At 42.9% G+C, this 22,736-nt stretch overlaps 7 non-coding genes across 7 annotated transcripts; all 7 read right to left on the bottom strand.

Annotated features, from left to right (window-relative positions):
- Positions 1-1,933: 1,933 nt before the first annotated feature.
- On the bottom strand, positions 1,934-2,124 carry LOC141182741 (U2 spliceosomal RNA). The gene has a single exon (XR_012257955.1). It is a non-coding gene; the product is annotated as a U2 spliceosomal RNA (small nuclear RNA).
- Positions 2,125-7,739: 5,615 nt separating this feature from the next.
- On the bottom strand, positions 7,740-7,930 carry LOC141182739 (U2 spliceosomal RNA). Its single transcript, XR_012257953.1, has one exon. It is a non-coding gene; the product is annotated as a U2 spliceosomal RNA (small nuclear RNA).
- Positions 7,931-9,046: 1,116 nt separating this feature from the next.
- LOC141182755 (U2 spliceosomal RNA) lies at positions 9,047-9,237 on the bottom strand. The gene has a single exon (XR_012257964.1). It is a non-coding gene; the product is annotated as a U2 spliceosomal RNA (small nuclear RNA).
- A 4,212-nt stretch (positions 9,238-13,449) lies between these two features.
- On the bottom strand, positions 13,450-13,640 carry LOC141182740 (U2 spliceosomal RNA). The gene has a single exon (XR_012257954.1). It is a non-coding gene; the product is annotated as a U2 spliceosomal RNA (small nuclear RNA).
- A 1,124-nt stretch (positions 13,641-14,764) lies between these two features.
- On the bottom strand, positions 14,765-14,955 carry LOC141182732 (U2 spliceosomal RNA). The gene has a single exon (XR_012257947.1). It is a non-coding gene; the product is annotated as a U2 spliceosomal RNA (small nuclear RNA).
- Positions 14,956-16,055: 1,100 nt separating this feature from the next.
- LOC141182747 (U2 spliceosomal RNA) lies at positions 16,056-16,240 on the bottom strand. Its single transcript, XR_012257959.1, has one exon. It is a non-coding gene; the product is annotated as a U2 spliceosomal RNA (small nuclear RNA).
- A 6,271-nt stretch (positions 16,241-22,511) lies between these two features.
- LOC141182746 (U2 spliceosomal RNA) lies at positions 22,512-22,698 on the bottom strand. The gene has a single exon (XR_012257958.1). It is a non-coding gene; the product is annotated as a U2 spliceosomal RNA (small nuclear RNA).
- Positions 22,699-22,736: the final 38 nt, after the last annotated feature.

Genomic DNA, 22,736 nt, shown 5'->3' with positions numbered 1-22,736 from the left:
ATTTTTCCCGCAAAAATGTTTTTCAGCCACCAATTTTGCATTTTCATAAGGTTAACAGGAGAAATTTCACCATACCATTTGTTGTGCAATTTCTCCTGAGTAAGCGATACTCCATATGTGGGGGAAAACCACTGTTTGGGCGCACGGCAGGGCTCAGAAGGAAAAAAGCGCCATTTGACTTTTTGAATGTAAAATTTGCTTGAATAATTAGCGGACGCCATGTCGTGTTTGGGGAGCCCCTAATGGAGCTGTATGGCAGTTTGTTTTTTGCGGGCCAAGATGACGTTTTCAACGGTACCATTTTTATTTACATTTGTCTTTTTGATCACGTTTTATTCCACTTGATGTTTGATGATAAAGCAATGTTTTTTGCTTAGTTTTTTATTTTTACCGTGTTCACTAAAGGGGTTAACTAGTGGGACAGTTTTATATGTCAGGTCGTTCCGGACGCGGCGATACCAAATATGTTTTCTTTTATTGTTGTTGTTGTTTTTTTTCCACTTTTTTACTTAGTCCCACTATGGGACTTTCACTTTCTGCAGTCTGATCGCAGCTATAATATATAGCAGTGTAGGATCACTGCTGTGCATTATAACCTGTCAGTGCAGCAGACACAAGTTACTTTGATCATGCACTGAGCATGATTCAAGTAACTTACTATGGCAACGATCGGGACCCTGTGCTGATGGCGTGGTGTGTTCGATCCAAGAGTAGAGGGGCTTCTCTGTCTCTGTTCAGTCTCTAAATGCTGCGATCGCTGGGGTTAAAGTGCGTGATCGCCATGTTGTAATAATACGTAGGTGTCATTTAACGAGTCACTCTGACTCGCGATAACCAGAATTGGTTTCGGCCCAGGGTGCCACCCTCGGATTCCGAAAAGTCCATTTGTGCAGATGGGCGCCTGGACTCCCGTTACGAAGACATATTGTCAACCGCTAGATCCCTTACATGCCTGCACTTTTCGGCTTGCTGCTGCCGCAATCCACGCGTTTGAGATCTGCATAACTCCACCTATTTTAGCACAGCACCCTCACCCTCTGCTGTTCCCGCCCGCCTCAACACCGGTGGTAGGGAGGAGAACCAATTAAGGGGGGGGGGAAACGAGCAGCTGTCTACCCTTAGCAGGAGTGTTGCTGATTACTTACCTTTCCTGCTGCTGCTGGCTGTCCAGCAGCAGACTGAAGGTGGCTGCTGCCGTGCGCAGGTATATAAAGGCTCAGAGCCTATTGTGACACGCGCAGCGTTCCATTGCCACATTCCATCTACTGCAGGCCGGATACCTGGCTGGCTAAACAGCACTGAGAAGCTCACAGAGAACACCATAAGCAACACTTTAAAAGAACGCCACAGACCAATTAACCAAACTTTTTTGGGGGGGGCTATTTTTTTATAGTCTGCAGGCTTGAAATTAAAGAAGTCAGTGTTCCACCAGAGGGAGACAACGCTTCAGAAAAACCATTGTAGCAAGCCAAAAAAGACATTTTAAGTGCAGCACAGTAACCAGCACACATACCTGTTAGCTCAGGTGAGTTTAAAAGGCTGCAGTTGATAACAAGGGCATTTGCTAAATAGATGGTGTGTGTGCAACAATATACTGAAAGAACAATTATATTGTGCAGCTTATCTCACCACCTGTAATTAGTTAGGTGAAAGCTCCAAAATGCTTGCCTAATATGGCTGTTTATCCAAAAGGAAGTAAAGAGGGAGAGCTAGATAGATAGCATTGCATTACAGTACATGGCTATGCAATGCAGAGTTGCTGAAGTTGAGCCAAAATGAGTTTGTCATCTGGCTTCTGCAACTTTTAACATGAAAAATCCAATGAGGAGAAGAAAAGCAAAGCCAAAAAGTCCATCCAAAAATCCGACAAACAAGCAAAAGCAACAAAAAGCATTGAATTCAATTCTTTCTGATTTTAGAAACTGCATTAAAGAATGAGTGCACCGGTCCTGGAAATACTGCAATAGCAGGTCAATGCGTGGAGTGGACAGAGCAAGCTCTTTTTACATCTCCCTGTTGTAAAAATCCATTTAATATATGGTCCCCAGATAGGGCACGTATCAGATATTAAACTGATAAGAACAGATACTACACTTGATCTTAGCCAAAAGGCCGAGAAGTGATAACCAGAATTGGTTTCGGCCCAGGGTGCCACCCTCGGATTCCGAAAAGTCCATTTGTGCAGATGGGCGCCTGGACTCCCGTTACGAAGACATGTTGTCAACCTCTAGATCCCTTACATGCCTGCACTTTTCGGCTTGCTGCTGCCGCAATCCACGCGTTTTAGATCTGCATAACTCCACCTATTTTAGCACAGCACCCTCACCCTCTGCTGTTCCTGCCCGCCTCAACACCGGTGGTAGGGAGGAGAACCAATTAAGGGGGGGGGGAACGAGCAGCTGTCTACCCTTAGCAGGAGTGTTGCTGATTACTTACCTTTCCTGCTGCTGCTGGCTGTCCAGCAGCAGACTGAAGGTGGCTGCTGCTGTGCGCTGGTATATAAAGGCTCAGAGCCTATTATGACACGCGCAGCGTTCCATTGCCACATTCCATCTACTGCAGGCCAGATACCTGGCTGGCTAAACAGCACTGAGAAGCTCACAGAGAACACCATAAGCAACTCTTTAACTGCTTCCCGACCGCCCACTGTAGATAAACGTCCGCGCTGCCTGGGCTCTCTGCAGCGCAGACGTTTAAAAACGGTGGGTGGTCTCGCAGTGCTCAGGACCCCCTGGGTCCTGCAAGCGCTGTGAGAGCGGTGCAGAGCGTTAGCTCTGACAGGGAACATCATCGGGACCTGATTAGATCAGGTCCCAGTGATGTTAACCCTTTGCTGTCTTCTATATGCTGCGATCTATAGTGATCGCGGCATATAGGAGACAGCAGGAGGAGAGGGGGTCGTCCACTTACCTCTCCGACGACCCCTTGATTGCTTTCAGGACCTGGCGTTGCTATGGCAGCTGGAGGTCACATGACCGCCTCCAGCTCTGCCATATATGGTGTCCTTCCTGTCTGGCTTCAGCCTGTAGCTGATGCCAGACAGGAGACTGTGAAACAGTCAGTGAAGATCTCATATAATGTAATATATGTCTATTACATTACATGAGATCAGGGATCAGAAAAATAAAAATTAATGTCCCATACAGGGACTAAGTAAAAATGTAAAAAAAAGTAAAAAAAAATGTTTTGAAACTGTTAAAAAAAACAAAACAAAATAAATAAAAATAAATAAATAAAATATTAAACCGATAAATCCATATAGTTATGCAAAAATAAAAAAAGTAAACATATTTGGTATTGCCGCGTCCGAAACAACCCGAGCTATAAAACTGTCACACTAATTAACTCCTTATGTGTACACCGTAATAAAAATAAATAAAAAAACGGAGCAAAAAACTATGCTTTTTCCTCATATCGCCAAACAAAAAGTGGAAAAAAATGCGATCAAAAAGCAAAATGGAAATAGAAATGGTACCGCTGAAAACGTCATCTTGTTCCGCAAAAATCAAGCCGCTATACAGCTCCATCAGCCAAAAAATAAAAAAGTTATACCTCTCAGAATAAAGCAATGCAAAAAAAAATATTTTTTCTATAAAATTGTTTTATTGTGTAAAAGCGCCAAAACATAAAAAAATATACAGTAAGTGTAGTATCGCTGTTAACGTACTGACCCGAAGAATAACGCTGCCTGATCACTTTTACCACACGCAGAACGGCATAAAAAAAAACCTCAAAAAACAATTCCTGAATTGTTGGTTTTTGTTAATTTTACCTCCCAAAAAAACGGAATAGAAAGCGATCAAAAAATGTCACGTACCCACAAATGGTACCAATAAAAATGTCAACTCGTCCCGCAAAAAACAAGCCATCACATGACTCTGTCGGCCGAAATATGGAAAAATTATAGCTCTCAAAATATGGCGATGCAAAAACTAGATTTTGCAAAAAAAAAGCGTCTCTTAGTGTGTGACAGCTGTCAGTCATAAAAACCCGATATAAATCTGGTATCTCTGTAATTGCACCGACCCGAAGAATAAAGTAATCTAATCAGTTATATCACACTAGGAACGGTGTAAAAAAATAAATAAAACCAATTCTTCACCTGCTACTGATTTGTTTATTATGTCTCCCAAAGATCGCAGTATGGCTCGGCACACATTTATCCTGCGCTCTGCGCTGAGCACTTACGCCAGAGTTTCCATGTAAATCTCTGAAATATGTGATTCAGCCGGAACCCATGACGGAAGATTCCCTGTAATGAGGCAGATATAGGCCACTGTGAATGCCGTCTGGCCTGTGATCCCACGGTGTCATTTGTTTTAGGCGTGCATAAAAGTGCGGTTGGCCACAGTTTTGTGCACTTCTGAAAAAAAGGACACCGCTACACAGAGGCCAGACGGAGTCCAGAGTAACTCTGCTGCCTCATTACAGTGAATGGATCCCGCAGGGGTTTCATCTGAATTACATCACTTGGAAATTTAGATGGAAACCCCGATGTAAGTGCTCAGCCTAGAGCGCCGGATAAATGTTACGTAAAATGTTCCCAATAAAAGCTTCAACTCAGTCCTCAAAAAAAGCTAGTCCCCACTCAGGTCTGTCATCTGTTAAAAATATAAGGGACTTCGAAGTTACTGGTACCAGAAAGGCTCTGGAAAAGCGAAATGGCCCTTGCCCCCCAAAAGAAATTCAAAAAAATTTGTGCTCCCAAATCCAAATGCCTATTCTACAATAATTTGTTCTCCAATTGTCAAATAGCACTCCGTCCCTCCCAGATCTCGCCGTATGGCTGAGCGGTACGATACAGCCACATATGGGGTATTGCCACTTTTAGAAGAAATTGTGTGACACATTTCGGCACCATTTTTACCCGTTGCCCTGTGTGAAAATGTAAAATCTGAGGGTAAAACATTTTTTTGTGGTAAAAATATAATTATGCTTTTTTCACTGCGCAATGGTATAAATTTAAAAATTAAAAAATACTCACTACTTCCCTAGATGAATTCCTTGAGAGGTGTAGTTTACAAAATGGGGTCACTTGTGGGGGTTTCTGCTGTTTCTGCATGTCAGCGACTCTTCAAATGTGACACGGTGTCTGTTGCCTATCCCAGCCAACATAGCGCTCCTTTCTCTTCCGAACCCTGCCGTACACCAAAGCAGTGGTTTTCCCCCACATATGGGGTATCGGCGTGTTCAGGAGATATTGAACAACAAATTTCATGGTGCAATTTATCCTGTTACCCTTATGATAGTACAAAATTAGGGAAAGGAGAACATTTTTTGTGGGAAAAATGTGAAAATTTTATTTTTATGGCTCAATATTATAAACTTCTGTGAAGCAGCTGGTGGTGCAAGGTGCTCACCACATATCTAGATAAGTTCCCTAAGGGGTCTAGTTTCCAAAGTGGTGTCACTTGTGGGGGGTTTCCACTGTTTAGGCACATCAGGGGCTCCCCAAATGCAACATGGCGTCCGCTAATTATTCAAACAAATTTTACATTCAAAAAGTCAAATGGCGCTCCTTCCCTTCCGAGCCCTGCCGTGCACCCAAACAGTGGTTTGCCTCCACATATGGGGTATCGGCGTGTTCAGGAGAAATTGCACAACAAATTTCATGGTGCAATTTATCCTATTACCCTTATGATAATACAAAATTAAGGGATGAAAAACGTTTTTGCGGGAAAAATGTGAAAATTTTATTTTTACAGCTCAATATTATAAACTTCTGTGAAGCACCTTGGGGTTCAAGGTGCTCACCACACATCTAGATATGTTCCCTAAGGGGTCTAGTTTCCAAAATGGGGTCACTTGTGGGGGGTTTCCACTGTTTAGTCACATCAGGAGCTCTCCAAACGCAACATGGTGTCTGCTAATTATTCAGACAAATTTTACATTCAAAAAGTCTAATGGCACTCCTTCCTTTCCGAGCCCTGCCGTGCGCCCAAACAGTGGTTTTCCCTCACATATGGGGTATCAGCACGCTCAAGAGAAATTGCACAAAAAATTTTGGGGTCCATTTTTTCCTGTTACCCCTGTGAAAATAAAAAAAATTGGGTCTAAAGTAACATTTTTGTGAAAAAGTTAAATGTTAATTTTTTTCTTCCACATTCCAAAAATTCCTGTGAAGCACCTGAAGGGTTAATAAAGTTCTTCAATGTGGTTTTGAGCACCTTGAGGGGTGCAGTTTTTAGAACGGTGTCACTTTTGGGTATTTTCTGTCATAAAGACCCCTCAAAGTGACTTCAAATATGATGTGGTCCCTAAAAAAATGGTTTTGTAAATTTTGTTGGAAAAATGAGAAATCGCTGGTCAACTTTTAACCCTTATAGCTCCCTAACAAAAAAAAATTTTGGTTCCAAAATTGTGCTGATGTAAAGTAGACATGTGGGAAATGTTATTTATTAAGTATTTTGTGTGACATATCTCTCTGATTTAAGGGCATGAAAATTCAAAGTTTGAAAATTGCAAAATTTTCAAAATTTTCGCCAAATTTCTGATTTTTTCACAAATAAACGCATGTGATATCAAAGAAATTTTACCAATATCATGAAGTACAATATGTCACGAAAAAACAATCTCAGAATCAGGGGGATCCGTTGAAGCGTTCCAGAGTAATTGCTTCATAAAGTGACAGTGGTCAGAATTGAAAAAATTGGCCCGGTCACGAAGGCAAAAACAGGCAGATGGGCGCCTGGACTCCCGTTACGAAGACATGTTGTCAACCTCTAGATCCCTTACATGCCTGCACTTTTCGGCTTGCTGCTGCCGCAGTCCAAGCGTTTTGGATCTGCATAACTCCACCTATTTTAGCACAGCACCCTCACCCTCTGCTGTTCCCACCCGCCTCAACACCGGTGGAAGGGAGGAGAAACAATAAAGGGGGGGGGGGAACGAGCAGCTGTCTACCCTTAGCAGGAGTGTTGCTGATTACTTACCTTTCCTGCTGCTGCTGGCTGTCCAGCAGCAGACTGAAGGTGGCTGCTGCCGTGCACAGGTATATAAAGGCTCAGAGCCTATTGTGACACGCGCAGCAGTGTTCCATTGCCACATTCCATCTACTGCAGGCCGAATACCTGGCTGGTTGAACGGCACTGAGAAGCTCACAGAGACCGCCATAAGCAACAGTTTAAAAGAATGCCACAGACTAATCAACCAAACTTTTTTTGGGGGGGCTATTTTTTTATAGTCTGCAGGCTTGAAATTAAAGAAGTCCGTGTTCCACCAGAGGGAGACAACGCTTCAGAAAAGTCATTGTAGCAAGCCAAAAAAGAAATTTTAAGTGCAGCACAGTAACCAGCACACATACCTGTTAGCTCAGGTGAGTTTAAATGGCTGCTGTTGATAACCAGGGCATTTGCTAAATAGATGGTGTGTGTGCAACAATATACTGAAAAGACAATTATATTGTGCAGCTTATCTCACCACCTGTAGTTAGTTAGTTAGTTAGTTAGGTAGGTGAAAGCTCCAAAATGCTTGCCTAATATGGCTGTTTATCCAAAAGGAAATAAAGGGGGAGAGCTAGATAGATAGCATTGCAGTACAGTACATGGCAATGCAATGCAGAGTTGCTGAAGTTGAGCCAAAATGAGTTTGTCATCTGGCTTCTGCAACTTTTAACATGAAAAATCCAATGAGGAGAAGAAAAGCAAAGCCAAAAAGTCCATCCAAAAATCCGACAAACAAGCAAAAGCAACAAAAAACATTGAATTCAATTCTTTCTGATTTTAGAAACTGCATTAAAGAATGAGTGCACTGGTCCTGGAAATGCTGCAATACCAGGTCAATGCGTGGAGTGGACAGAGCAAGCTCTTTTTACATCTCCCTGTTGTAAAAATCCATTTAATATATGGTCCCCAGATAGGGGACGTATCAGATATTAAACTGATATGAACAGATACTACACTTGATCTTAGCCAAAAGGCTGAGAAGCGATAACCAGAATTGGTTTCGGCGCAGGGTGCCACCCTCGGTTTCCGAAAAGTCCATTTGTGCAGATGGGCGCCTGGACTCCCATTACGAAGACAAGTTGTCAACCTCTAGATCCCTTACATGCCTGCACTTTTCGGCTTGCTGCTGCCGCAATCCACGCATTTTAGATCTGCATAACTCCACCTATTTTAGCACAGCACCCTCACCCTCTGCTGTTCCCACCCGCCTCAACACCGGTGGTAGGGAGGAGAACCAATTAAGGGGGGGGGGAAACGAGCAGCTGTCTACCCTTAGCAGGAGTGTTGCTGATTACTTACCTTTCCTGCTGCTGCTGGCTGTCCAGCAGCAGACTGAAGGTGGCTGCTGCCGTGCGCAGGTATATAAAGGCTCAGAGCCTATTGTGACACGCGCAGCAGTGTTCCATTGCCACATTCCATCTACTGCAGGCAGGATACCTGGCTTGCTAAACAGCACTGAGAAGCTCACTGAGAACACCATAAGCAACACTTTAAAAGAACGCCACAGACCAATTAACCAAACTTTTTTTGGGGGGGCTATTTTTTTATAGTCTGCAGGCTTGAAATTAAAGAAGTCAGTGTTCCACCAGAGGGAGACAACGCTTCAGAAAAGCCATTGTAGCAAGCCAAAAAAGACATTTTAAGCGCAGCAGAGTAACCAGCGCACATACCTGTTAGCTCAGGTGAGTTTAAATGGCTGCAGTTGATAACAAGGGCATTTGCTAAATAGATGGTGTGTGTGCAACAATATACTGAAAGAACAATTATATTGTGCAGCTTATCTCACCACCTGTAGTTAGTTAGTTAGTTAGGTAGGTGAAAGCTCCAAAATGCTTGTCTAATATGGCTGTTTATCCAAAAGGAAATAAAGGGGGAGAGCTAGATAGATAGCATTGCAGTACAGTACATGGCAATGCAATGCAGAGTTGCTGAAGTTGAGCCAAAATGAGTTTGCCATCTGGCTTCTGCAACTTTTAACATGAAAAATCCAATGAGGAGAAGAAAAGCAAAGCCAAAAAGTCCATCCAAAAATCCGACAAACAAGCAAAAGCAACAAAAAGCATTGAATTCAATTCTTTCTGATTTTAGAAACTGCATTAAAGAATGAGTGCACTGGTCCTGGAAATGCTGCAATACCAGGTCAATGCGTGGAGTGGACAGAGCAAGCTCTTTTACCATCTCCCTGTTCTAAAAATCCATTTAATATATGGTCCCCAGATAGGGGACGTATCAGATATTAAACTGATAAGAACAGATACTACACTTGATCTTAGCCAAAAGGCCGAGAAGCGATAACCAGAATTGGTTTCGGCCTACGGTGCCACCCTCGGATTCCGAAAAGTCCATTTGTGCAGATGGGCGCCTGGACTCCCGTTACGAAGACATGTTGTCAACCTCTAGATCCCTTACATGCCTGCACTTTTCGGCTTGCTGCTGCCGCAATCCACGCGTTTTAGATCTGCATGACTCCACCTATTTTAGCACAGCACCCTCACCCTCTGCTGTTCCCACCCGCCTCAACACCGGTGGTAGGGAGGAGAACCAATTACGGGGGAGGGGGGGAACGAGCAGCTGTCTACCCTTAGCAGGAGTGTTGCTGATTACTTACCTTTCCTGCTGCTGCTGGCTGTCCAGCAGCAGACTGAAGGTGGCTGCTGCCGTGCGCTGGTATATAAAGGCTCAGAGCCTATTGTGACACGCGCAGCAGTGTTCCATTGCCACATTCCATCTACTGCAGGCCGGATACCTGGCTGGCTGAACAGCATTGAGAAGCTCACAGAGACCGCTTTAAGCAACACTTTAAAAGAACGCCACAGACCAATCAACCAAACTTTTTTTGGGGGGGGCTATTTTTTTATAGTCTGCAGGCTTGAAATGAAAGAAAAAACCCAAACTAAAGTCTAGTAGGTATCTAAAGGTAAGTCAGACAAGTAGAGATATAGCATGAAGAGAAATATAAATAGATACCCAAGACACATTGGAGATCTATACAAAGCATAATCTTTATTCATAGCAACATATTATTCTAAATAAAAACATCACATAAAGAGGTATTGGGAAAAGAGCAGCTAAAACAGTAAGGGATACAGGGTATATAAACCCAAAATAGTAATGAGACCGTAACTAAAGCCCCAGATTAGTATAAATACCACATAAATAATGATTTCATATAGATAGAGTATAACAAGAATGACTAAATTATTTATGCTAGAGTGAAGCACATAAGACAGTGATTGAAATCAGAATAAAACAACCACTGAGTGCAGTATACCATGCTGGCTCAAGGTAAGTATAAAAATCTAAAGTATCTCAGTCTATCTAGGTAGAAGTGAGAGGTCAGGAACTGATACGAATAGACAGCCTGACATTAGTTTAGTCATGTAGCAATATACCGACCTATGCCATGTAAATAATTACCTTGAGTCATGATAAAGATCAGGGGCTCGTGATAGCGGTCTGCAAAACGCCTCGACGCGCCTTTCGCCTCAGCTTCGTCAGGAGGCGTGGTTAGAGTAAGAGGTGGGTCCTTTTTATGTGAGTGAAACGTGCATTACTGCCAATCGGCGCGCTATCCCCCGCGATGCCGCGCCCCCAGCGATGACGTGGACCGGCGTGCAGCCCGCCGGATGAGGAGGAGGAACGATGTCATCCCCCCCATCACTAAGGCAACCACGCACAGGCCCCGACGCCGCCGGAGCGCCGCAGCGCGCGAGTGAGAGCGCATCCACAGATAAACAGACCGGAGAGACAGAATACAAACACAGGTACTCAATACTCACTAGTGGCATCATTGCTGCCAGGGGGTGGCCAGTCCCCTGCCACCAACGAGGACAGATAGGAGGACAGAGGAAAATAATAATAACAGCCTGCCCTGACCTATAATATGACAGTAGAGGACATAAGTCCAATATCTAATAAATCATACCAGATGCCATAGGGTTCTGAGTTATACTCAGGATTAATCACCCAAGTGCTATCCACAATATGTCTGAAAATATTTGCATAATTAGTGATAGACCAGTGGAAAAAAACAATACAGTAAATATAAATACAGTAATTATATAAATAACTTGATACATGTACATAAACAGATGGGCTACAAGTAGATAGAGATCTTGATAGGAGACCATCTGGAGAGATCACTCGAAGGATGTATGGTACTTTTTCCTTTATTTAGTAGAACGTCAGAGCTTCATGTCAGAATAGACAAAGACAATGATGGAGTGATAGCCAGTAAATGACAGAGCACTAGAAATGTCAAAGGACATAAAATCAATAATGAATAAATACAACACAACTCATAAAGGGAATAAAAGAAGAGAACCTTTGGTAGGAACCCATCATTAAAATAGCGCAGCAGCAAAATATTTACAGAAAAGACTTGAAGCTAACAGACTCATTCAAACCAGAGGGCATAACCCTGTCCAATGTGATAATCCAGCGTGTCTCTTTTTGGAGCAATTTTTGTTTAGTATTGCCTCCCCTAATGCCCATGTAGACTCTATCGATGCCCCGAGCTGAAAGGCCCTGAGGGTTACAGTCGTGGGCATCGAAAAAGTGCCTGGGGATAGATTTAAGTTGTTGGGGGTCTAAGCTGGAAGCGGCATTTTTTATGTCTCTAATATGTTCCTGGATGCGGATTTTAAGGGGTCTTGTGGTCATTCCTATGTAGACTAAATCACACGGACATCTAATGTGATAGACAACCGCTTCCATTTCACATGTAATGTGATGTAAGATTTTAAAATTTTTATTCCTACCAGAGTCTGAAAATTCACCCGTTTTGGTGATGTATTTACAGATTGAGCATCTGCCACAGGCGAAACAGCCCCATGGTGGACCCTTACTACCAGGAAAAAATTGTTTTTTTGGAGGGACATAGTGACTTCTGAAGACGATATCTCCAAGGGTCTTAGCTCTACGCCATGTTATAAGTGGTTGTTTAGTAAGCTGACCGCATAGATCACGGTCCGTAAGTAAAATTGGCCAGTGTTTAGAAAAAATCTTTTTAATATTAATCCAATTGGTATTGAATGTAGTAATGAATCTAGGTGATATGTCAGTGTTCGATTTCTTTTTAGAATTAGACAGTAGGCTTTGTCTACTGGTGGCTTTGGCTCGTAAGAAGCCGCGTTTAATGTCCTGCTTTGGATAGCCCCTATCCTGAAATCTACAAGATAGATCGTATGCTTGATGATGAAAATTATTATCGTTAGAACAGATGCGTCTTGCCCGTAAAAATTGCCCTACATTTCACTCACATAAAAAGGACCCACCTCTTACTCTAACCACGCCTCCTGACGAAGCTGAGGCGAAACGCGCGTCGAGGCGTTTTGCAGACCGCTATCACGAGCCCCTGATCTTTATCATGACTCAAGGTAATTATTTACATGGCATAGGTCGGTATATTGCTACATGACTAAACTAATGTCAGGCTGTCTATTCGTATCAGTTCCTGACCTCTCACTTCTACCTAGATAGACTGAGATACTTTAGATTTTTATACTTACCTTGAGCCAGCATGGTATACTGCACTCAGTGGTTGTTTTATTCTGATTTCAATCACTGTTTTATGTGCTTCACTCTAGCATAAATAATTTAGTCATTCTTGATATACTCTATCTATATGAAATCATTATTTATGTGATATTTATACTAATCTGGGGCTTTAGTTACGGTCTCATTACTATTTTGGGTTTATATACCCTGTATCCCTTACTGTTTTAGCTGCTCTTTTCCCAATACCTCTTTATGTGATGTTTTTATTTAGAATAATATGTTGCTATGAATAAAGATTATGCTTTGTATAGATCTCCAATGTGTCTTGGGTATCTATTTATATTTCTCTTCATGCTATATCTCTACTTGTCTGACTTACCTTTAGATACCTACTAGACTTTAGTTTGGGTTTTTGGTTTAGTGATTTGGAGATGGCATTTCACCTCTGGTGATCTGCTTTTGTTTTGGTCATTACTTGAAATGAAAGAAGTCAGTGTTCCACCAGAGGGAGACAACGCTTCAGAAAAGGCATTGGAGCAAGACAAAAAAGACATTTTAAGTGCAGCACAGTAACCAGCGCACATACCTGTTAGCTCAGGTGAGTTTAAACGGCTGCTGTTGATAACAAGGGCATTTGCTAAATAGATGGTGTGTGTGCAACAATATACTGAAAGAACAATTATATTGTGCAGCTTATCTCACCACCTGTAATTAGTTAGGTGAAAGCTCCAAAATGCTTGCCTAATATGGCTGTTTATCCAAAAGGAAATAAAGGGGGAGAGCTAGATAGATAGCATTGCATTACAGTACATGGCAATGCAATGCACAGTTGCTGAAGTTGAGCCAAAATGAGTTTGCCATCTGGCTTCTGCAACTTTTAACATGAAAAATCCAATGAGGAGAAGAAAAGCAAGGCCAAAAAGTCCATCCAAAAATCCGACAAACAAGCAAAAGCAACAAAAAGCATTGAATTCAATTCTTTCTGATTTTAGAAACTGCATTAAAGAATGAGTGCACTGGTCCTGGAAATGCTGCAATACCAGGTCAATGCGTGGAGTGGACAGAGCAAGCTCTTTTTACATCTCCCTGTTGTAAAAATCCATTTAATATATGGTCCCCAGATAGGGGACGTATCAGATATTAAACTGATAAGAACAGATACTACACTTGATCTTAGTCAAAAGGCCGAGAAGCGATAACCAGAATTGGTTTCGGCCCAGGGTGCCACCCTCGGATTCCGAAAAGTCCATTTGTGCAGATGGGCGCCTGGACTCCCGTTACGAAGACATGTTGTCAACCTCTAGATCCCTTACATGCCTGCACTTTTCGGCTTGCTGCTGCCGCAATTCACGCGTTTTAGATTTGCATAACTCCACCTATTTTAGCACAGCACCCTCACCCTCTGCTGTTCCCACCCGCCTCAACACCGGTGGTAGGGAGGAGAACCAATTAAGGGGGGGGGGGAGGAACGAGCAGCTGTCTACCCTTAGCAGGAGTGTTGCTGATTACTTACCTTTCCTGCTGCTGCTGGCTGTCCAGCAGCAGACTGAAGGTGGCTGCTGCCGTGCGCAGGTATATAAAGGCTCAGAGCCTATTGTGACACGCGCAGCGTTCCATTGCCACATTCCATCTACTGCAGGCCGGACACCTGGCTCGCTAAACAGCACTGAGAAGCTCACAGAGAACACCATAAGCAACACTTTAAAAGAACGCCACAGACCAATTAACCAAACTTTTTTTGGGGGGGCTATTTTTTTATAGTCTGCAGGCATGAAATTAAAGAAGTCAGTGTTCCACCAGAGGGAGACAACGCTTCAGAAAAGCCATTGTAGCAAGCCAAAAAAGAAATTTTAAGTGCAGCACAGTAACCAGCGCACATACCTGTTAGCTCAGGTGAGTTTAAAAGGCTGCAGTTGATAACAAGGGCATTTGCTAAATAGATGATGTGTGTGCAACAATATACTGAAAAGACAATTATATTGTGCAGCTTATCTCACCACCTGTAGTTAGTTAGTTAGTTAGTTAGTTAGGTAGGTGAAAGCTCCAAAATGCTTGCCTAATATGGCTGTTTATCCAAAAGGAAATAAAGGGGGAGAGCTAGATAGATAGCATTGCAGTACAGTACATGGCAATGCAATGCAGAGTTGCTGAAGTTGAGCCAAAATGAGTTTGTCATTTGGCTTCTGCAACTTTTAACATGAAAAATCCAATGAGGAGAAGAAAAGCAAAGCCAAAAAGTCCATCCAAAAATCCGACAAACAAGCAAAAGCAACAAAAAGCATTGAATTCAATTCTTTCTGATTTTAGAAACTGCATTAAAGAATGAGTGCACCGGTCCTGGAAATACTGCAATACCAGGTCAATGCGTGGAGTGGACAGAGCAAGCTCTTTTTACATCTCCCTGTTGTAAAAATCCATTTAATATATGGTCCCCAGATAGGGGACGTATCAGATATTAAACTGATAAGAACAGATACTACACTTAATCTTAGCCAAAAGGCCAAGAAGCAATAACCAGAATTGGTTTCGGCCCAGGGTGCCACCCTCGGATCCTGAAAAGTCCATTTGTGCAGATGGCCACCTGGACTCCCGTTAAGAAGATATGTTGTCAACCTCTAGATCCCTTACATGCCTGCAGTTTTCGGCTTGCTGCTGCAGCAATCCACGCGTTTTAGATCTGCATGACTCCACCTATTTTAGCACAGCACCCTCACCCTCTGCTGTTCCCACCCGCCTCAACACCGGTGGAAGGGAGGAGAACCAATTAAGGGGGGGACGAGCAGCTGTCTACCCTTAGCAGGAGTGTTGCTGAGTACTTACCTTTCCTGCTGCTGCTGTCTGTCCAGCAGCAGACTGAAGGTGGCTGCTGCCGTGCGCTGGTATATAAAGGCTCAGAGCCTATTATGACACGCGCAGCCAGTGTTCCATTGCCACATTCCATCTACTGCAGGCAGGATACCTGGCTGGTTGAACGGCACTGAGAAGCTCACAGAGACCGCCATAAGCAACAGTTTAAAAGAATGCCACAGACTAATTAACCAAACTTTTTTTGGGGGGGCTATTTTTTTATAGTCTGCAGCCTTGAAATTAAAGAAGTCAGTGTTCCACCAGAGGGAGACAACGCTGCAGAAAAGCCATTGTAGCTAGCCAAAAAAGACATTTTAAGTGCAGCAGAGTAACCAGCGCACATACCTGTTAGCTCAGGTGAGATTAAATGGCTGCTGTTGATAACAAGGGCATTTGCTAAATAGATGGTGTGTGTGCAACAATATACTGAAAGAACAATTATATTGTGCAGCTTATCTCACCACCTGTAATTAGTTAGGTGAAAGCTCCAAAATGCTTGCCTAATATGGCTGTTTATCCAAAAGGAAGTAAAGAGGGAGAGCTAGATAGATAGCATTGCATTACAGTACATGGCTATGCAATGCAGAGTTGCTGAAGTTGAACCAAAATGAGTTTGTCATCTGGCTTCTGCAACTTTTAACATGAAAAATACAATGAGGAGAAGAAAAGTAAAGCCAAAAAGTCCATCCAAAAATCCGACAAACAAGCAAAAGCAACAAAATGTATTGAATTCAATTCTTTCTGATTTTAGAAACTGCATTAAAGAATGAGTGCACTGGTCCTGGAAATGCTGCAATACCAGGTCAATGCATGGAGTGGACAGAGCAAGCTCTTTTACCATCTCCCTGTTCTAAAAATCCATTTAATATATGGTCCCCAGATAGGGGACGTATCAGATATTAAACTGATAAGAACAGATAAGGTTTCAACATAATTTTTATTGTACATAAGTCAGATTACAAGATAATAAATGCGAAACCTTTCAAGTACAAAAAACATAACAACATTTAACAATTATACATTACAGAGAATAAAAATAATCAATAAAAAATGGAATTCCAGATATAAAAGCACCATCTACGGTTCGCTTCCTTCTTGCTCATATCTTTTACATTTTTTAAATAGTAAACATACATTTCACTAAAAGCCAGTTTAATACAATCAAGCACAGAAATAAAATCACGATTAAACAATAAAATATTCCTTGCTTTCCAAATTGCATTCTTGGCACAGTTTATTATACACCAGCAGATTTCAGATTGGTATGCAGTAGGGCAATTAAAAAGTCCGTATAAAACATATTCATAATAAAAGTCCTTTAAACCGCAAACCCACTTTAAAAGAATCCCCAATTTCCCCCAGAGTTCTTGTGCAAAGGTGTAGTTCCAAAAAAGGTGCATAACGGTCTCATCACAATGGCAAGAGTCTCTTGGGCATTTTGCCCGTGCCACCAGGCCTCTCCGGTGTTGAAATTCTCTGGTTGGGAGGCACTGGTGGACGGACATCCAGGCAAGGTCTTTATGGACATTGGCGAGGAACTTCCCGAAGACATTCCTCCACACACGTTTGGATCTGTTCCATGAGTAGTTACAAACTGGGGATGTCTCTTCTTCTCTCCTCAAGTGGACAAATAGCTTCTTCCGGTCCAGAAGGATGTCAGCTCCAAGGTCTTTTAAATTATGAGTCTTTATAACTTTTTCTAAAATAATAAGGTGCTTTGGTGGACACAATAAAACAGGCGCTGATAAGGATGGCCTAAACCATCTCTTAAAGATAAAACCACACGTGTATTTTAAAAACAGGCCAAAAGTACTATCAGACTTAAAAGCTTTAAAACAAAAACAGAAAATATTTACATATAAAAACAGGCGAAGATCGGGAACATCTTTTCCTCCATTCTGCTTTCTCTTATACATTTCTGATCGTTTAAGCTTTTCCATTTTAGAGCCCCATATAAACATAAAAATACAACGAGTTAGTTTTTTTAGCATTAAGGCAGAGGGAGGATACACCATGGCAATATATAAAATCATAGGTAATAAAACAGATTTAATAACAAGGACTTTCCCTTCGATCGAAAGATTCCTCAGGGTCCAAAAGGAAAGTTTCTTTGCCATTTTATCTTGAACCTCTCCCCAACTCACAAGCCCATCATTATTTGCATCAAATACAACCCCTAAAATTTTCACATTGTCATATTTCACATTAACAGTCGATAAGTCATTTCTATCCCACGCACCCATAATCAAACACTCAGTTTTATTAAAATTCATTTTAAAACCAGAAGCTTGACTAAAAAGATTGGTGCACAATACTACTCTCCGGAGTGAAGCAGGATCAGTACAAATAGCCGTCACGTCATCCATATATCCAAGCACTTTAACCTGAGCCCCTCCCCCACCTGGGACAGGAACCCCCCAGACTACCTTGTCTTTCCGGATCATGCATAAAAGGGGTTCCATAGCGCAAATAAACAGAATTGGGGATAATGGACATCCCTGCTTCACTCCGGATTCCAGTGGGATAAAATCAGTTAAAAAACCATTGACAGAGATTTGTGAAAACATATTGTTATATAAACTCTTAATGCGAGATAAAAACCAGTCTGGGATTGCCATTTGTTTTAATACTTTAAAAAGATATTCATGAGAAACCCTGTCAAACGCTTTCTCGAAGTCTAGCGCTAACAGGGCCAGCCCTTGATCCCTGTCTTTACAGTACCATATTACGTCTCTGATCGTATTTAGGGTCTCTGTAATACTCCTCCCTGGTACACCACATACTTGTTCGGGTTGTATTAACACATTAATAACAGTTTTAAAACGGCATGCAATAATCTTAGCTAAAACCTTGTAATCCATGTTAAGGAGGGTGATAGGTCTCCAATTTTTGAGGTCGTCCCGAGCGCCCTTCTTCTTGTATATTAAGGACACTATCCCCCTCCTCCATGACTTGGGTAACTTATCACACAAAAAAACCTCTTTAAAAAGTGCTAAAAGATCCTCTTTTAAAATATCGCAAAAGGATAAATAAAATTCCACAGGAAGACCATCAGCTCCTGGGGCTTTCCCTCTTGAAAAACTTTTAAAAACACTAAAAAGTTCTTCTAAAGTAATATCTTTTGTTAAAAACCCCTGATCTGCAGAATTTAGCCTAAAATCCAGGACATTAAGAGCATCTTGTAAAAACACATTATTAACACTTTTTTTGCTAAAAAGGTTTCTATAAAAATTAAAAGCTACCCTCTTCATACCTTGTATTGTGCTATCTCCATCTAGGCAGGTAATCGTTTCTTTCCTCTCCACCACTTTTTTGAAAAAGAAACGTGTACACTTTTCCCCTTCTTCTAAAAATTGCACCTTAGAATTAAATATTATTTCCTTCCCTTTTTGTTCAAGGTATGACTGTATCTCATTTTTAAGGCTTACAATATCATCATGCACCTCTAAGCCTATCTCTTTGAATTTAAGGAGAGTCTGCAGTCTAGTATTCAAATTTGCATAGCCCTGCTTCTTCTGCCTCGCCTTCCTCTTCCCAGCCCTGATAAAAAAATGTTGGATCTTGTCTTTAATCCCTTCCCACCAGGACAGCATTTTAAAATATGGGGGTTTGAGCTGCCTCCATTTTTGGTACTTTTTGATAAAATCTGACCTTACTAGGGGGTCTTCCAATAGGTGTACCCCCAGGCGCCACAACCCTCTATTAACCTTTAGTTCCCCCTGGTATTCTAACTCTAATTTTAAAATGTTATGGTCAGAAAATAAATTAGGAATTAAAACAAAATACACAAGGCTAAAAACTTCAGATAAAAAGATAAAATCGATCCTGGAGGCCACTCCCCAACCGGACCACGTAAATCCCGGGTCCGTCGGCGATAGCGACCTCCAGGCATCGCGCAACTTAAAATCTGTCTGCAAATTGCTTAATAAAAAACACGATTTATCTAATTTACAGATCGGGTCCCCTCCTCCTCGGCGCTCGTTTACACTGAGGCAATTAAAATCCCCAGCTACCAAAAGAGGAGATGACCCTACACAGAACAACGGTAAAATCTCAAACAACTGTATCCGCTCTTGTTTATCTGGCGGGGCATACACATTTATAACACGAAAGTTAAAATTATTAAAACATAAATGTACTAATATAGCTCTGCCGGGCACAATCTCAGTGACAGAGGAGATTATAAAAGCATTACCTCGGCAGAGCAGACCCACACCAGCTGATTTATTCTCATTAGAGCCGGACCAAATGGAGGGCCCTAGTTTCCAGTCTTTCTTTAGCTCATTATACCGTAGTCCGTGTTGCAGACCGCATTCCTGTAGTCTAATGTTTTGAAATAATCAAAGAGAGCAGCCCTGCGGACAGGGCTCTTTAAAGATCTCACATTGAGTGAGAGACACTTAATAGATGGCATTTGTGTCATGGGGGAGGGGAGTCATCCATTATATCCCCTGCAGCGCCCGTCAAGTTCTCGAGTGTAGAGGAGAAGCAAAGAATATTCTGGGACTCCGAACCAGATATCGGATACCCGGAGGAACCGGGTTGCCATATATCATCCCTGGCAAGGCACACATCAGGCGAGTCTGGATTAAATGCCGGAGGATCGTCCGCTCTTAGCTTTTTCCCACACGGCTCAATCACGTCGCTCGTGCAGTCATCCTCCGCTATTGCTGTGTGGCCTCTCACTTCCTGAAGACTCTCCAGGTCAGACATAAAAAACTCGCCATCATTGCCACCTGCTGAACAAAGAACCGTGGTCTGCTGGCACGAGTCCCTAGGTATGTCTGGGGTCTTCGACACAGAGCCCCCCACCGCCAACTCATTGGGTGCGCCCTGCTCCAACACACCAGGGACCATCGACGCAGTGGTCTTCTCCCTGACGGGAGAGTCCCTCTGCTCCGGTCTTTGGGTGGTCCGCCCTCCGCCCTTTTTCTGGGACTTCGCCACAGGAGGCTCTCCACGGGGGAGACCCGACTCCTGCTCCGTCCTCTCCGTCTCCTTCCTCGCGCCCTTGACCTTCTCCGCCACCTCCTCTGTTGTGGAAACAGAAGGACGAGGCTCAGGTCCTTTACTGGTCTCCGGAACACGAACTGGTCCTTCCCGTGGCATAGGTCCTCCAGCAGCCTCCGCATATGTTCGGGTCTTGGTCTTCAGTGGGCACTCCCGAAATATATGGCCGTCCACTCCACACAGGTTGCAAGAATCCTTATGGGGGCAATCCTTAAATAAATGTCCTAGTAGACCACAGTTATTACAACGGAAAGCCTTGGACTCCGCACAATTGCTCTGGACATGCCCCATTTTCCCACAATTTCGACAGTACATAGGCATGCCAGCATAAAATAAATACCCCCGACTTTTCCCAATAGTGATAGTAGAGGGGGGTGATGTGTTCCTCCATAGCCCTGGGGATCCTCCCGCAACCGCACAAGAAACCTCCGCTTCCCACCCCAGAAGCCAACAGAGTTCTTCACAGGCCCAAGGTATCTCACCTCATCACAGTGACGGCTCAAACAGGTTTGAATGTCCTGCATCTCCACAAAGGGGTTGGGAAAATACGTTGTTATTTGTACCTCATCATGGACGAAAAGTAGTGAAAACACCAGGCCATCCATCTCATCTCTCCAGCCATTCTCGTTCACCTTCTGGACCAACTGTTGGCAGCATCCTTGGTTCTTAAAAGTGATGGTATAAATACCTTTGAGTTCATTGTCCTGGAAACAAAAGATGTCATCTCTGTCGAACTCCAGGATCCCAAGGAGGATGGTATTGCAGACGAAGCGGATTCCTTTCTGCTCTCTGAAACTTTCCAAGACCTCAATACAGACTGTGTTTCTCATCCGGGGCTCCCCCGATGCAAAAGAAATTGTAGCAGGCATCCTTCCACGAAAGCGTACCAACTACAGAAGAAAAGAAAAAAGGCGTGAGCCTTTTTAAGGGATCGCAACACGTTGTAAGGGGACTAAGCCAGCTCCCTAATAGCAGCAGGGGGGTGAAGCCCCACCGTAAGGTGGGACGATCCCCCCAGGCCAAGGAGCCGGGTACCCCAAACACCTATCAGCCAAGACCAGATGCAATGCCTAAACACCACACCCGATCTAAGCCAAAAGGCCGAGAAGCGATAACCTGAATTGGTTTCGGCCTACGGTGCCACCCTCGGATCCTGAAAAGTCCATTTGTGGAGATGGCCACCTGGACTCCCGTTAAGAAGACATGTTGTCAACCTCTAGATCCCTTACATGCCTGCACTTTTCGGCTTGCTGCTGCAGCAATCCACGCGTTTTAGATCTGCATGACTCCAACTATTTTAGCACAGCACCCTCACCCCCTGCTGTTCCCACCCGCCTCAACACCGGTGGAAGGGAGGAGAACCAATTAAGGGGGCGACGAGCAGCTGTCTACCCTTAGCAAGAGTGTTGCTGATTACTTACCTTTCCTGCTGCTGCTGGCTGTCCAGCAGCAGACTGAAGGTGGCTGCTGCCGTGCGCTGGTATATAAAGGCTCAGAGCCTATTATGACACGCGCAGCCAGTGTTCCATTGCCACATTCCATCTACTGCAGGCAGGATACCTGGCTGGTTGAACGGCACTGAGAAGCTCACAGAGACCGCCATAAGCAACAGTTTAAAAGAATGCCACAGACTAATCAACCAAACTTTTTGGGTTGGGTTATTTTTTATAGTCTGCAGGCGTTAAATGAAAGAAGTCAGTGTTCCACCAGAGGGAGACAACGTTTCAGAAAAGGCATTGGAGCAAGCCAAAAAAGACATTTTAAGCGCAGCAGAGTAACCAGCGCACATACCTGTTAGCTCAGGTGAGTTTAAATGGCTGCTGTTGATAACAAGGGCATTTGCTAAATAGATGGTGTGTGTGCAACAATATACTGAAAGAACAATTATATTGTGCAGCTTATCTCACCACCTGTAATTAGTTAGGTGAAAGCTCCAAAATGCTTGCCTAATATGGCTGTTTATCCAAAAGGAAGTAAAGAGGGAGAGCTAGATAGATAGCATTGCATTACAGTACATGGCTATGCAATGCAGAGTTGCTGAAGTTGAACCAAAATGAGTTTGTCATCTGGCTTCTGCAACTTTTAACATGAAAAATACAATGAGGAGAAGAAAAGCAAAGCCAAAAAGTCCATCCAAAAATCCGACAAACAAGCAAAAGCAACAAAAAGCATTGAATTCAATTCTTTCTGATTTTAGAAACTGCATTAAAGAATGAGTGCACTGGTCCTGGAAATGCTGCAATACCAGGTCAATGCGTGGAGTGGACAGAGCAAGCTCTTTTACCATCTCCCTGTTCTAAAAATCCATTTAATATATGGTCCCCAGATAGGGGACGTATCAGATATTAAACTGATAAGAACAGATTTTTTTTGACTTGGAATGTACCCAAACATAGGTACACCCGTTTATTGGATAAAACTTAATTACAATACATT

Source organism: Phyllobates terribilis, unplaced genomic scaffold (assembly GCF_046119375.1).
Source record: "Phyllobates terribilis strain yellow unplaced genomic scaffold, ASM4611937v1 Scaffold_35__1_contigs__length_13245226, whole genome shotgun sequence".
Classification (NCBI taxonomy): Eukaryota; Metazoa; Chordata; class Amphibia; order Anura; family Dendrobatidae; genus Phyllobates; species Phyllobates terribilis.
This window is presented reverse-complemented; position numbering and strand designations above follow the sequence as displayed.